Below are 15,294 nucleotides of genomic sequence, written 5' to 3' on the forward strand. Positions count from 1 at the left end.
GAAGTGAAGATGAGGCTTGCACGGAATAAAGCAGCGTGAGGTGGTGCACCAAAGCAGCGTTCGGCTGATGGCAACATTCAGCACAGCGGGTGGCAAAAGTGTGTGGTGTGGAGGGTGTGCCGAGGGCGAGGAGGCGGCCCGTAGGCCGCGTGGAGGGGCGGGGGCGCGTGGGCAGCCGCGGTCCGCGCTCCGCCCTCGGCTGCGCCTATATAAGCGGCGGCGCGGGCCGCGCGCTGCACTCTCCGCCGCCGCCGCCGACGCCGACCCCGCAGAGACCGCCGAGCAGCCGAGCAGACGCCGCGCGCACCCCCACACAGGTCAGTAGCAAGCGCCGGCGGCGCTGCCCGCCGTTGCACTTAAAAAGAAATACAAAAAAGGAAGCGTCTTCGTTGTTAATTACCGTCTACTACTCCGTCTGGGACGCATTTTGCTGTTAAGTTTCCAACCTTAAGCTGCAATTTTGTCTGCAGCACAGTAAATCATACAACAACGTGCTAAATTTCTTCAGATCCTTTTGCTTAGCTTACGGCGGACTTCTAAAGTAAAATATGATTCTAAGAATGGTTCTAAGGAAGCCTCCACTAGATTTTCTGAAAGGCACCCCTCCTTAAGTGTGAATAAATTTAAAATAAACGCATAAAAATCTCTCTTCAAACCGAAGTTTGGTTTGTACACCACAGTGCCATTCTCCTACTGGACGCAGTATGCTCTTGCCGTCTTCGACTTTCGAATTAGCTTACCAGCCAGCTACACGAGTACCTAAGGTTCAACGTGCTCACCGACTCACGAAATACGCGCAAAAATAAGCGAATATTAGTAGTGAAGGTCTGGAGACTGCCCCACATTTGTTGAGCAAACTGCTCCAGAGCTTCGAGCTATAAAGTATAGCTGACCGCAGACATCGTACAAATACAGAGGCGAGCTGTTGGGGTCATGGGTGACACGTTGCCATAGCTAATAACGAAGTGTGACACATTTTTTTAGAGAATTTAAACAGGAATATTTGCACGAAAGGCGACACGATTCGATCACCAATGCTGAGGCTTCCGATACACCTGGAGTATTTTGTATGTAAATGATGTAAGAACAATTGATGTGATTGTGCGCATGGAGCAACAAAGGGAGTCATTTCTGCCTTGCACCATGTGTGTCTGGACAACTACAATAATTTTTCTACAAAGAACACATAGAACACTGCTAAGTTGCTTGTGGTCTGTGTAAGTATGTAAGTAAATGTCGTTAACATCTATTTTAATGCTGAAATGGTTTGTTGATTGCTAAGATCAGGGAAACTGTTCACAAAATCCACATCTTAACCTGCAAATGTACTCACTACTAGAAAAAAAATCGTCACCTCTATCAGTAAAACAAAAGTTCAGACTATTCTACTCTGTTATGTTATGTTATGTTAAATGCTTCAAGGTACGTAACCATATCAAAACCCATTCTTAGGTGTCACTATTTCGTTACAGATATATCATTCCATGACACAGATATCCTTACAAATATAAAGTAAATATGAAGCTGTACAACTTAAGAGCTGCCATTTTCATCAGTAGCAACGCTATTTTTAGTTAATGTAAGGTTAGTTCCTGACGGAAAATAATATTCTTTTTATTATTATGTACACTACTTTTGCTTGGTTTTCTTTCTAAGCTCAGTGGCTATTTTAAACAGTCAGTATATTATCCGTGGAGTGCAGTGTCTGCTACTGAATTCATAGCACACCTTACAACCACTTGGTCCGCAAAAACTACAAGCCGAGAATGCCCTGAAAATAAATGAAGCTTGACGGAGACCCGTCTTGTTCTCGAACTCCCAACACTCAAGGACTACTTACTGAATGTCTTGCTCGTTTATACCTTCATACCTGCAGTGCAACCCGGCGAGAACGTAATTTGCACACGCTCCGCCCAAGATTTCGCGGGTGCCACACTACAAACGGCTACTCGAGTTTGTATGCGCAATATCATACTGGTCACAGCCGTGTAGCCCTCACGACCAACATACGTGAGGAACTCTAGAGGCAATCGAAAGTTTAGGAAATTCTGACAAAGTATGCTCAAAGTTCCACGTGCGCTGTGTTTCGATGGTTCACAACAGTGGAAGGCTTCCGGAGTACCCATTGAATGTAATAAAAAAATTCCACATACACTACGATTAAATGTTATAATTGCTTCTGCACGACTACTTGCGTGATCCACTTGCGTTAGCTTAATAATACGGTCGTGAAGAAGTGTGTGCGGCCCATACTTCACATCTGTTTCGTTAATAATGTGCAGTGTTACTTGTTGGTGTGTTAATCATGTTCTATTAACCATGTAAATTTCAGGTCTGATATCAGATTTTTTTCCAGAGCTGCGTCAAATTTCCTTAGCTCAGGAGATTGGGGGCGGCGCTGCAGCAAAGAGCTGCAGTGACAAAAGCAGTGCAGTAAAATGCCACATGGGATTTAGCTAACTTACCTAAACTGTTAAAAAAGCATAGATTAAAATTTTTGTTATATTAACTTTTATAAGATAAAATATGGGTCACCATTCGCAACCAAGAGAAAAATCCAGCAAATCAACTTTTCAAGAGCTAGGAAGTAGAAAATGAGCTTTTTAGCTGTATTCCGTCAAATAATACATTCGTATGAGTCATTTAGAATGCCAGACTTTTTTTCGAAGACTTCCAGAAGTTCTGGCAGTTGGAAGTCCTTAAAAGTATCTGCAGATATGTGCAGCCTCTAGTGAACGTTTTCATGGCAGATAAATTTTACTAACCTGTTGTAACAACTGACACTGACGCAGCCCGTATACACTACAGAAACTTAGCAAGAATGTTTCTCGAGAAGTCCGATCTCGTAAACTGACAACAGCCGGGAGAGTGGTGTACTGATCAAATGCCCCACTATTTCTGTACCCGGTGACGCATATAGGCTGAGGATGAGATAGCGGTCTGGGCCTTCAAGACCTGTACATACGGAGAATTTTCTCGAGAAGATCTGGATCCATCTTGCAGTGATTTGATTTTGAAGCCTATCTTCCAAGCAGACTTCACAAAAGCGATAAATTATTTTTGAATACTTCTTATAAATCGATATTTTCCACAGAACTTCTATAAATATATCTTAATATGTTTGCTTTACTAAGTTCTGTTCCGAAATTCGAGCTCAGCACTTCTTTGACGTTACAAAATCCAGACTTTTTACCATTAATAGAGCAGTGGAATACTGCGAGCATTTTCATCTACAGTATATATGGACATTGCTTTGTGCTCGTCTATTTATGTGAGACACCATTCGCTACATAAAATATTTCACAATTTTTATATACTCTATCAACGAAGCTTTTATTTTGGTATTAGCATCTTCAAAACAATCTAAGTTTGCCCACTCCATCTTATAAATCATTTATATCTATTGAGAATATAAGCGTAATCTTTACTGCAATCTCAAGTTATCTACGTTTCTGAAGAAAATTCTCCAGCCATCCTTACTCATTATGTTCTGTACCTAGCAAGCTATTCAAGGTAGATCCGTGCGAGTATCTAGGAAGTCCCATAAGGTAAGACATAATATCCAAACAGGTCAGTAGAAATTGTTGACAAGCTATATTTGATTAAATATTTCAGTTACGGTGAAGTATAATATAGATCGCTACGGTTTTCTCAGCTACGACAGTCACAACATTAAAATAATTTTTAAAAACGTCAAAAAGTTAAGAATAAATTTGGCAAAAATTTTGAAGTTGTGGCAATCATATAGGACGACGATATTAACACGTTACATCCCCACTAAGATGAAAATGTTTGAAAATGACCCATAATGGCCGAAACCGGTAACTGCCTAGATATATTAAATCGCAGTTGTGACTGAAATAAATCATCACACACTACCCAGAAGGGCGCTGTACAACCAGATCTTTGTTATCAATTGACAGTGGGTAGAACAAAAGAACCAATTCGCTTGTGCGCTCGATTTCGAGTATGAAGACAATGGTCACCAGTGACACGAAAAGTGTTGCTAAATATTTGGTGATTATTTTAAAGCAGATATTCCTTGGGAAGAAATTCTATTATAATTAAATTAACGACATAATTGAGGATCTCTTAACATTCCTGTTTTGGAGCAACTTTACAACAATTTTGAATATGTGTTTTTTTTGCGCTTTTTATATATTGGTGTGACGTGCACACTTTTCCCGTCAGTGATGCTACCCACCGCAGTGGAAATCAGTATTTAAGACAGGACTGAACACAGAACTTAAAAAATTGCACTAGAATGAAAAATGCTCCAATCACAGCTTTAAAAAAAGGCGAAGATCTCCTGAATAGAGTTAGGGATGTAAAAGAAGGGAACAAGCTTTTCGACTTATCTGGCAGCTTCAAAGACATTTAAATCAGTACATCTTCACATATTCGCACTTTTTCATTTGTTAGTATTACTGTCCATGTAATGTAACATAATGCAACAACCTCCAGAAATTTGATTTGACAGGAAAAAAACTATTACATGCATACTCTTCAGCCATATGTCATTATATATTGTTTGATATGACTGGCGAATCTTCTGGATTTTGGGCGCAGAATCAGGGACTTCAGCCTATAAATTGAAAGATGCAGGTGTGCCAACACCTTGCAGCTAAAAGACGATTGGCTGGTTGATTTGGGCCGGCCGGTGTGGCCGAGGGGTTCTAGGTGCTTCAGTTTGGAACCGCGCGACCGTTACGGTCGCAGGTTCGAATCCTGCCTCGGGCCTGGATGTGTGTGATGTCCTTTGGTTCGTTAGGTTTAAGTAGTTCTAAGTTCTAGGGGACTGATGACCTCAGATGTTAAGTCCCATGTGCTCAGAGCCATTTGAACCATTTGGTTGATTTGAGGAGGGAACCAAATAGGGAGGTCATCGGTCACATCGGATTAGGGAAGGAAGTCGGCCGTGCCCTTTTACGGGAATCGCTTTACCTGAAGCGATTTAGGGAAATCACGGAAAACCTAAATCGGGATGGCCGGACGCGAGTTTGAACCGTCGGCTTTCGAATGTGGGTCCAGTGTTCTAACCACTGCGCCACCTGTCTCGGTGCAGGTAAGAGAGCTCACTGCACTGGAGAAGTTGGATTAACTCGTAGAAAAGCGCGAATATGTCAAAATGTTTTGATTTAAATGTCTTTGAAGCTGCCAGATAAGCTGAAAACATAGTTTCTTCTTCCTTACTCCGTCTAGGATATATTCGCCTTTCTTGTGCTATGATAGGAGCATTTTCCATTCTGGTTCCCAGCTTGTACTCTACCATAATTTCAACATTAAACCGCCATAGTTTGGCAACTGAAGAACATTTTTTTTTTTTTTTTTTACTCAGACGATGACTGATACGATATGAGTACTTTTATTGTCATGCGAACAATGTTGTTTATATCGTGGCAACGGATAATGTTTTTACAAAACAACAGGACGTGAATTAAATACATGTTTTTATCTGCCTTCTTGAAAATTATGAACCGAGTCACACAAGTCTGAAACATAGTAGTGGGACGCTAAAATAAATAAAAAGTGACAAAGTACGGGTATTTTGCAAGATAATCCGACTGAAGCTATGTTTTTGAAAGCGAGTTTTCAATTTTATCGTAAGAGTGCATTTTTAATTCAGATGATTCACTTTAAGCCAAGCTTGCACATTCAATTCACGTAAAAACCAATACTGCGTGTGATGTTTAGCTCGACTTCAAACCATCGTATCTCGACAACGGATAAAGATTATTCGAGAAAAATTTCGTTTTCAGTTTATCATCTTATTTACTTCCGTGCAAAGTTTGAACCAATTCGCACAAGTTTGAAGTACAGAAGCGACGCGCTTCAAAAACCTCCCAGAAAAAACATATTGTTTGCACCTAAAAACCCAAACGAAGAAAAATTTTTTAAAATGGTAAAACCTTTTCTTAGATCAAGCTGCGATATACCAGTGGACCAAATTTCAACCATCTGTCTCACTCCAGTCCGAAGTTATTTAAGGATGACTGTTTTTACACGTATAACGCCAACGAGGATCACTCTTTTTGCAAGTAAAATCCTAACGGTGCACAGAAAAATTTTACCATTACCTGAGAATTAATTTCAGCCCAATTAAAATCTTTTGGAAAAGAAAATAATCGATTCCAACAATCTGCCTGGACGCCAGCTCCGGTTCGTGTTCAAATCTGTGTGAGTTCTTAAGGGACCAAACTGTTGAGGTCATCGCCCTAGACATACACACTACTTAAACTAACCTATGCTAAGAACAACACACACAGCCATGCCTGAGGGAGGATCCGAACCTCCGGCGGGAGGGGCCGCGCAGTCCGTGACCTGGCGCCTCTAGCCGCGCGGCAACATGGCAAGGCTCTCCGGTTCGTCTTTCAAACCTTGCTTAATATACTGTAACATAGTTACAGTAAAACAGATATTCGAATGGCTATGCAAATGGTTGCTAGCCTGTGCTGAACCAAAAACTTTTGACCCTATGTTCCTAGCTCAAATAGGAACCAAGCTACAAGACCCCCCTCCCCTTCTCCTGTTCTAGGCGCGGTTTTCCAAGCTTATTTGTTATAGCGCTTCCACGATTTAGCCATTTTTCTGTTTTCAGCTGTTTCATGAATTTGCCCAACAGAATTGTGAGTGATTATTTCTTTGTCACATGCAGAGATAGCATTACATTATTTACGTAGGCCTATGAGCGCCTTTCGAACTCTTAAAGAGGCCTACGTAAATAATGTAATGCTATCTCTGCATGAGCACAGGATAGAGTAGCATGGAGAGCTGCATCAAACCACTCTCAGGACTGAAGACCACAACAACAACAACATCTCTGCATGTAAATGAACTTTTAAAAGCGTGTCTTACAATTTCGTCTTTTATTATTGCAGTTTTCTGTTTAAACAACAGATCGAACAGCAACAGGCGACACGGTCATTGGCAAACCGTTTAATGGTTATACAGTGGATTATAATTTTCTAAGATTGTTCGTAATCTCTCTTGTTACGCGAAATGTGTTGGAGACATGCAAAGTTCTATCCCTGTCCATTCTCTTTCAACAGAATTTGCAGCAGTTTTGTTGCCTTATATTTGTAATAATATTACTGCTATAAAAAGAGCTTTTAGTATCACACTTATTATGCATTTATCTAGAGCTTGATGGACCGAATACTTAACCTGGACTACAACTCTAATGTGATCATTACCTTCGCAAAGATACAAATTCTCATTTTGCACGGGATACTAATTATTTTCGTCTTCTTTATCCATTACGTAGTTAGACCTCTTGCTAACTTCAAAATTGACCTACCATCCTCTTTGATCAGACCATTCGGAGAAACCCTTCGAGCCCACCTATAGACACATCTTGATATTCTCAATTTTGTCGCTTGAGGTGCAAATGTTTAGTGACTGCGTATGTCTTTGTTTCTTTTCCCGTCGCTATTCGTCGCTCCGACGACTGATCAAAGGAATCACATATCGCAGGGTTGAACTCTAGTCTTGTCCACTCTTTTCCTTGCTAATGGAAGACCTACACTTCAGCCCTATATAAACGTGCTGGTACCGGTGCTGCTGCCATAGTCTTGTAGAACCTCAGCATTGTTTCGTTCCATCATTGTTTCTTAAACTTCCACATATAAAGAATCTATAATTTTAAACGTTTTCTAATATCACATTATTCAAAATTTGAAACCCAGCAATGAAGAAAAGCTGACATCTTTTATGGATTTGTTACTAATGACCAACATGTAGTGAATTTAAGCAGGACCACAAATTATCATGGATTCTAATGTATGCAGCCAAATTTCGAAACTGTACCATTCCTCAGTTCATTTAAAACAGAGTTCGCTATGGTATGTCTTTGGAATCTCAAACTGTTACCTGATCGTCGGCAAACAAGAGCCTTAAGACAAATCTTAATTTTAAAAATCAACAGCCTCATTTGCACAGATCACCTAGATTTACCTAGGATTCAGTCGGGATAACCCAACCTTCTACAGAATAAAATTAACTACCATTTGTCCATAGTGGACATCGTCAAGCTAAAACTCCGAATCCACAAATTATTGTCAGACTGTAAAAAGGTATTTGAAACTGCCTCGGCCCCCCTTCTCGATAGCGATGCGGCAGCCACGAGTACTGTATTGGAACTCAGAGTTCTCGCCCAGGCATTACAACATCGCCACTTTCTCAGTAGGCTGTCAACTTGTCTGACTGCAGTCGCAAAGTTGGTTCGTTTTCCGACGTGTGCGTTGTCTTCAATACATGTTGTTGTTGTGGTCTTCAGTCCAGAGACTGGTTTGATGCAGCTCTCCAGGCTACTCTATCCTGTGCAAGCTCCTTCATCTCCCAGTACCTACTGCAACCTACATCCTTCTGAATCTGCTCAGTGTATTCATCTCTTGGTCTCTCTCTACGATTTTTACCCTCCACGCTCCCCTCCAGTACTAAATTTGTGATCTCTTGATGCCTCAGAATATGCCCAAAAACCTATCCCTTCTTATAGTCAAGTTGTGCCACAAATTTCTCTTCTCTCCAATTCTATTCAATACCTCCTCATTAGTTATGTGATCTACCCATCTAATCTTCAGCATTCTTCTGTAGCACCACATTTCGAAAGCTTCCATTCGCTTCTTGTCCAAACTATTTATCGTCCATGTTTCACTTCCATACATGGCTACACTCCATACAAATACTTTCAGAAACGACTTCCTAACACTTAAATCTATACTCGAAGTTAACAATTTTCTCTTCTTCAGAAACGCTTTCCTTGCCATTGCCAGTCTACATTTTATATCCTCTCTACTTCGACCATCATCAGTTATTTTGCTCCCCAAATAGCAAAACTCCTTTACTACTTTAAGTGGCTCATTTCCTAATCTGACTCCATCAGCATCACCCGACTTAATTCGACTACATTCCATTATTCTCGTTTTGATGTTGTTGATGTTCATCTTATATCCTCCTTTCAAAACACAGTCCATTCCATTCAACTGCTCTTCCAAGTCGTTCGCTGTCTCTGACAGAATTACGATGTCATCGGCGAACCTCAAAGTTTTTATTTCTTCTCCATGGACTTTAATACCTACTCCCAATTTTTCTTTTGTTTCCTTTACTGCTTGCTCAATATACAGATTGAATAACATCGGGGAGAGAATACAACCCTGTCTCACTCCCTTCCCTGCCACTGCGTCCCTTTCATGTACCTCGACTCTAATAACTGCCATCTGGTTTCTATACAAATTGTAAATAGCCTTTCGCTCCCTGTATTTTACCCCTGCCGCCTTCAGAATTTGAAATAGAGTATTCCAGTCAACATTGCCGAAAGCTTTCTCTAAGTCTACAAATGCTAGAAACGTAGGTTTGCCCTTCTTTAATCTAGCTTCTAAGATAAGTCGTAAGGTCAGTATTGCCTCACGTGTTCCAGTATTTCTACGGAATCCAAACTGATCTTCCCCGAGGTCGGCTTCTACTAGTTTTTCCATTCGTCTGTAAAGAATTCGCGTTAGTATTTTACAGCTGTGACTTATTAAACTGATAGTTCGGTAATTTTCACGTCTGTCAACACCTGCTTTCTTTGGGATTGGAATTATTATATTCTTCTTCAAGTCTGAGGGTATTTCGCCTGCCTCATACATCTTGCTCACTAAATGGTAGAGTTTTGTTAGGACTGGCTCTCCCAAGGCTGTCGTAGTACTAATGGAATGATGTCAACTCCAGGGGCCTTGTTTCGACTTAGGTGTTTCAGTGCTCTATCGAACTCTTCACGCAATATCATGTCTCCTATCTTCTTAAATACTTAATAAAGTTTCTCTCCTATCCTCGTAGCCATGCTACTTCTTACATTAATAAGAATCGACATCCATGACACGGCAGTGCTTTCCTGAGCAGACCTGAATTCTAGGACTTAGTTGCCCAGTTATTAACTAACGAATTTTTGATATATTCCTCGTTAACATTCAGTCTGTGAGTCGTTTATGTAATTGTACCGAGCGTACAACGCATACCTCACGGATGCGCAACGTGTCTAAAAGCCTTTGCAGTGTGACGTAGGCTGAGAAGTCTACAACTGGCGGTGTCAATGAAGCGGCGACATTCCTGGTTTAGGCCCCTTACTCGGCACCAGACCACAACGACAGCAGTAGGAGGACTCTCTCCGTAGTCGCTAGTTTCCTTGAATCTGCGAAGAGAGGGAAGGATTTCATTGGCTTGCAGTCCACACGTGTTACAGGCGTGAGAAGCGCTCCGTAGCTCGTTACACATTATTTTGGCAACATCTTTAAGATATAATTTTGAAATTAAACGAGAAGGAAGACTTTTCACGAGTTTCACTATACTTCGTCAGGTCCTCAGAGAAGAAACTGCGCATTTACGACTTTATCAGATGGTGTTTCGTAAGATAACGTTCCCAATTTACATAGCGGCAATCGCATGTAACACGATACTATTATCTGGTACACACTGATCAGCCGAAACATTATGACCACCAGCCTACTATCGATATAAACCAGTCCAGGCGATAGCGGCGTCACCTGGTGAGGAATGACTCCTAGTCAGACACACGAACGGTGCCCGTAGTTGGGTTGTTGGGTTGGGTTGTTTTGGGGGAGGAGACCAGACAGCGAGGTCATCGGTCTCATTGGATTATGGAAGGACGGGGAAGGAAGTCGGCCGTACCCTTTCAAATGAATCATGCCGGCATTTGCCTGGAGCGATTTAGGGAAATCACGGAAAACCTAAATCAGGATGGCCGGACGGGGGATTGAACCGGGTGCCCGTAGTATAAGTGAGCGTGCTGTCCGTGTGTAGAACGGGGAAGGTGCGATCTATCTGAGTTTGACCTAAGGCAGATTGTGTTGGTCCAGAGGCTCGCCAAGAGCATTCCGGAAACAGCACAACTTGTCGGGTGTTCGAGGACTGCTGCGATGGGTGTCTTCAACACGTGGAGAAACCAAGGTGAAACCCTGACTGACGTCGTCGTGGGGTTGGGCGGCCACCCCTCATTATGGATGTCGGACGTCGTAGGCTGGACAGACTGGTGAAACAGGACAGGCGGCGAACTGCGGCGTATACTGGGCAGGGTACAAGTGTGTCTGAACAAACAGTGCACCGAACTCTCCTAACGGTGGGCCTGCGCAGCCGACGACTTATTTATGTGCCAATGTTAACACCACGACATCGGCAACAAAGACGGAAATAGGCACGTGATCATCGACGCTGGACGTTGGCGCAGTAGAAGAACGCTGCGTGGTGTGATTAATCCCGATACGTGCTTCAGTATGTCGATGGGAGGGCGCGAATCTGTCGTCTTCCGGGGGAACAAATCCTTGACATCTGCACTGCGGGACGGAGACAAGCTGGCAATAGCTCCATTTTGCTCTGGCGAATAGTCATGGGTCCAGTGGAGCTCGTACAAAGCACCATGACGGTTAATTCGTATCGTACAATGATTGCACACCAAGCTCACACCTTCATGATATCAAGTTTCCCGACGGCAGTGGCAATTTTCAACAACATAATACTCCATGTCACAAGGCCAGGAGTGTGATAGAATGGTTCTTGGAACACAGTGGCGATTTTCAGTTGCGTGCTTTCTCCAAGGAAGTCTTCAATTCAATTGCTAATCTGTATCGATACTCGGTAAGCTCGTATATTTTTCACTAACCGGTAGTGCGGGACAGTGTCAAATGCCTTTCCTTGTAGTCGAGGAAGACTACGTCAATCTCAGCTCTAATATCTATAGCTCTGCGGATCTTATGGAGGAACAGTGCGAGCTGCGTGACGCAAGATCTTTGATTGCAGAATCGATGTTAATTTTTATACAGGAAATATTCGTTCTCTAAAGACGTCATAGTTCTTGAGCATAAAGAAGGCCCATAATTATAGAAAAGATTGACATTAACGATATAGGCCTATAATCCTGTGCATCTGTCCTATGACGCTTGTTGAAAACACCAATGATCTGCACTGTTTTCCAGTCGTTAGGTACCTTTTGTTACACCAGCGACCTACGATAAACTGCTGTTAGAAAAGGAGCTAGTCCTTTAGCATAATCTTACATGTAATTCATGTGGCCCTGACGCCTTTCCAAGACTAAACGAATGTAGTTGTTTTTATGTTCCGTGATCATTTATTTCAATATCTGTCATGTTGAAGTTCGTACGACGATTGAAAGGTTAGACTGTATTGGGATGTCCCACAGCGAACCAGTTCGGGAGACCGAAATCAGTATTTCGGCCTTCTCTCTCTCATTTTCCTTTTCGGTGCCATTATGGCCACTGCGTGAGTGAATAGATCATATCCAAGCGCTTACTTATTTTACTAAGACCAAAACATCTCAGGTTTTTAGTTAACTCTGTTGACACAATTTTACTTTCAAAGTCACTGAACTCTTCTCTCATTTCTCTCATTTCCGCTTCCTTCAGCTTATGTTTGTGAGCTAGTTTTTCTCTTTTCTTTAATCTGTAATGAAGCCGTCTTTTTTTACGTGGCAGTTTCCTAACTCGGCTATTAAACCACAGTGGGTCTTTCCCATACCTTAAGATCTTGCTCGGAACATACTTGTCTAAAGCGTGTTGAAGATGCTTTTTATCTTTCTCCATCAGAGCTCACTATCTTCGTTCTGAGAGAAGCCACCTCGTGCCATTCGTATTCTTTACGTTCCCTACTATCGGAATTAGAGAGAGATGAAAGTCTGAGTTCTCCCTCAGTCATTGTAGACGCTCTCTTTATCTGTCTCTGCCTGCCTCTCATTTCGCTCCTCCTTAGACGTAGGATTGTCTGAGGCAACAAACTGATTTAAACGTAACATCTAAATACTTATTCCATCCTCGAAAGCTAATTACAAATTATTTCAAACAATGGAACTCTTGTATCGTAGAAGAAGTTTCTGCCATGTAATAGCCACATCTTTTTCAAATTTCTTCAGTCTCACGTGAGGGATCTTGTCGCCCACATTCTTAATGATTGATTGTTTTGTGTTCATTCCACTGGACCACTATCTCAAATGTTGCCTCGAGATGTTTGGTGTATAGCCTTGTGATGAGACGGGCTTTACAGTTGTCAAATGATTGTGAAACTTCATTGCAGATGACCACCAGCTCATTTTCCTTTTTTTACGTGATTTCGTTAAGAGGCGATCACTGATCACGTAACGGAAAGCTAACATTAATTTTTATGTGTATTTTAGCTCGCACTTATACCTCAGGAAACTTTTTACAATTCATTCCAAATTATTCACAACCATGAGAATCTTCTATTGGCAAGCTCTGATATTCAAGCAAAACTTTTCACTAATGCGGCTGATTCACAAATTCTAAAGCAAGATGAATATTGGTAGCTGATCATTTGCGAGAGTCGATCTAGAATGAAATCAAATTTGTGTTTCCTCACATGGATGGTAAATGGGTTTCATGTAGGGGCATCGAGTGAAACTCTTAAGTAAACGCATAAAATTTTCGTCTAATCACGTTCGGTCATCATTGTATTCTGTACGTTAGTATTTTCATGCTGCTACACGACAAAACAAGCAGGAAACGGGAAACCTGTAACAACCTCTCCGACGACCTTTCTTTTACGACCCATTGTGCGTATATCGCCTTCTTTAATAACTGGAAAGGTTTTATGCACATTGGTTCACAGATCTGTAATCTATTGTTCAGGTTTCAGTGCTCCCTGTCCGTACTCACGTCTGTAGGTTTTGTGGTTTTGTTTCGTGTTTTACTGGCAACTCACTCCACAATAACATTTTTAACAGCGGTCCAAGAAACATGTGGTGCGTGCGAAATTTCGCAGCCCGAACATCTGGGACCCAATCCGCACATTATCACATAGAACAGACCCATTCTGACAGAAGGCGTTTCTAGGATGATGCCCCTTGCCTGCCTGTAGTTTCGTACCCTGTCGTAGCCAGATAGAATATTGTTTCAAAGTCTTTCCGACAGTTGTCTATGGGTGACAGACCACGTCATGGAGGACAATTTTTGATAGACACAAAATGTTCACTGCCACTTCACAGCGAAGCTAGGCATCGTTTAGTAGCCTATCGTCCTGATACGACGAGATTGCACTGAACTAGCACAGTATACTAACTAGGTGTGTTGTATACTACCTACCATAGTAAAATGATAGTGACACCTCCAATCCGAGAAAGAAGTTCCTGAAGTGAATCAGAAACTTTAAAAATGCACAGCCTACCGCCTTTCACGCGGAGCAGATGCCTGGATGACACACACTGCTTACGAACGCCGCAGGGTGCCTACGCCTTGCCATCTCGCAGGGTACGACCAACAATAAAAGACTCCTGGTGTCGCTGGGAATTGTCAGTGAACATTTTGTCTCTAACAAAAATTGTTCCCCATGACGTGATCCGTCAACTCTAATGTTTTTCTGTATAGCTGGCTGAGAGGTGGTGGTCTCTCTGTAACGTTCTTGTTTCCAGTGCACGGGGCCCCGGGTTCTATTCCCGGCGGGGTCTGGGATTTTCACCTGCCTCGAGATGACTGGGTGTTGTTGTGTCGTCATCATCATCATTCATCCCCATTACAGTCGGAGGAAGGCAATGGCAAACCAGCTCGGCTAGGACCTTGCCGAATGCGGCGGTGCGGGTCTCCCACATCGTTCCCCTACGCTCTGTCAAGGAGTATGGGACATCATCATCATATCTGAGAGGTGGCTGGGTACTCTTGGTCATATAATGATACGCATTTGTGGTATACTACGAGGGGCGTTCAGTAAGCAATTTAACACAATTTTTTTCTGAAAGCGGGTTGGCTTCATCCGGCATTCCAATATACTACATTATTCCCCCTCTTCTGGATACAAAACCCCGTTTTTCAACTTAATCTCTGTTCTGTGCGAAGGTCCTACACCACCTTACCGGGAGGGGTTGCATCCCCGAATGGTATCAATCTACTGGTCGGCGTCGGAGCCAGCGTCTAGCTGCATCAATAACTTCGTCATCAACCATGTAATGTTTCCCGGGGAGAGTATCCTTCATTGGGCCAGATGAAAGCCAGAAGGTGCGAGATCCGGACAACAGAGGAGATGAGAAAAAACAGTCCAATTAAGTTTTGTGAGCTCTTGTCGGATGCCCAGATTCGTATGAGGCCTTGTGTCAATCGCCTCGAATAAGAGTGTCCGCACGTTCCAACACTGCAGGAGCCACAGCCGTGTGCGACCGACAGGGACGCGGACGGTCGGACAGCTCAGCACGACCATGTTGCGATGATGACACACACCTGACCCAACGACTCACCGTGCTTTTGTTCCCTGCCAGATCTCCGTAGACAATCTGCGAGCGCCTAT

The 15,294-nt window shown here is 42.5% G+C and overlaps 1 protein-coding gene across 1 annotated transcript in view; it reads left to right on the forward strand.

The window, feature by feature from the left end:
- The first annotated feature begins 243 nt into the window (after positions 1 to 243).
- LOC126304998 (cardioactive peptide) overlaps positions 244 to 15,294 on the forward strand; it is a 320,460-nt gene continuing 305,409 nt past the window's right edge. Inside the window, exon 1 of the mRNA XM_049992007.1 lies at positions 244 to 317. The gene's annotated coding sequence lies outside the window, so the exon portion shown is untranslated. The remainder of the gene's footprint in view (positions 318 to 15,294) is intronic.

The sequence above is a fragment of the Schistocerca gregaria genome, chromosome 1 (genome assembly GCF_023897955.1).
Source record: "Schistocerca gregaria isolate iqSchGreg1 chromosome 1, iqSchGreg1.2, whole genome shotgun sequence".
Classification (NCBI taxonomy): domain Eukaryota; kingdom Metazoa; phylum Arthropoda; class Insecta; order Orthoptera; family Acrididae; genus Schistocerca; species Schistocerca gregaria.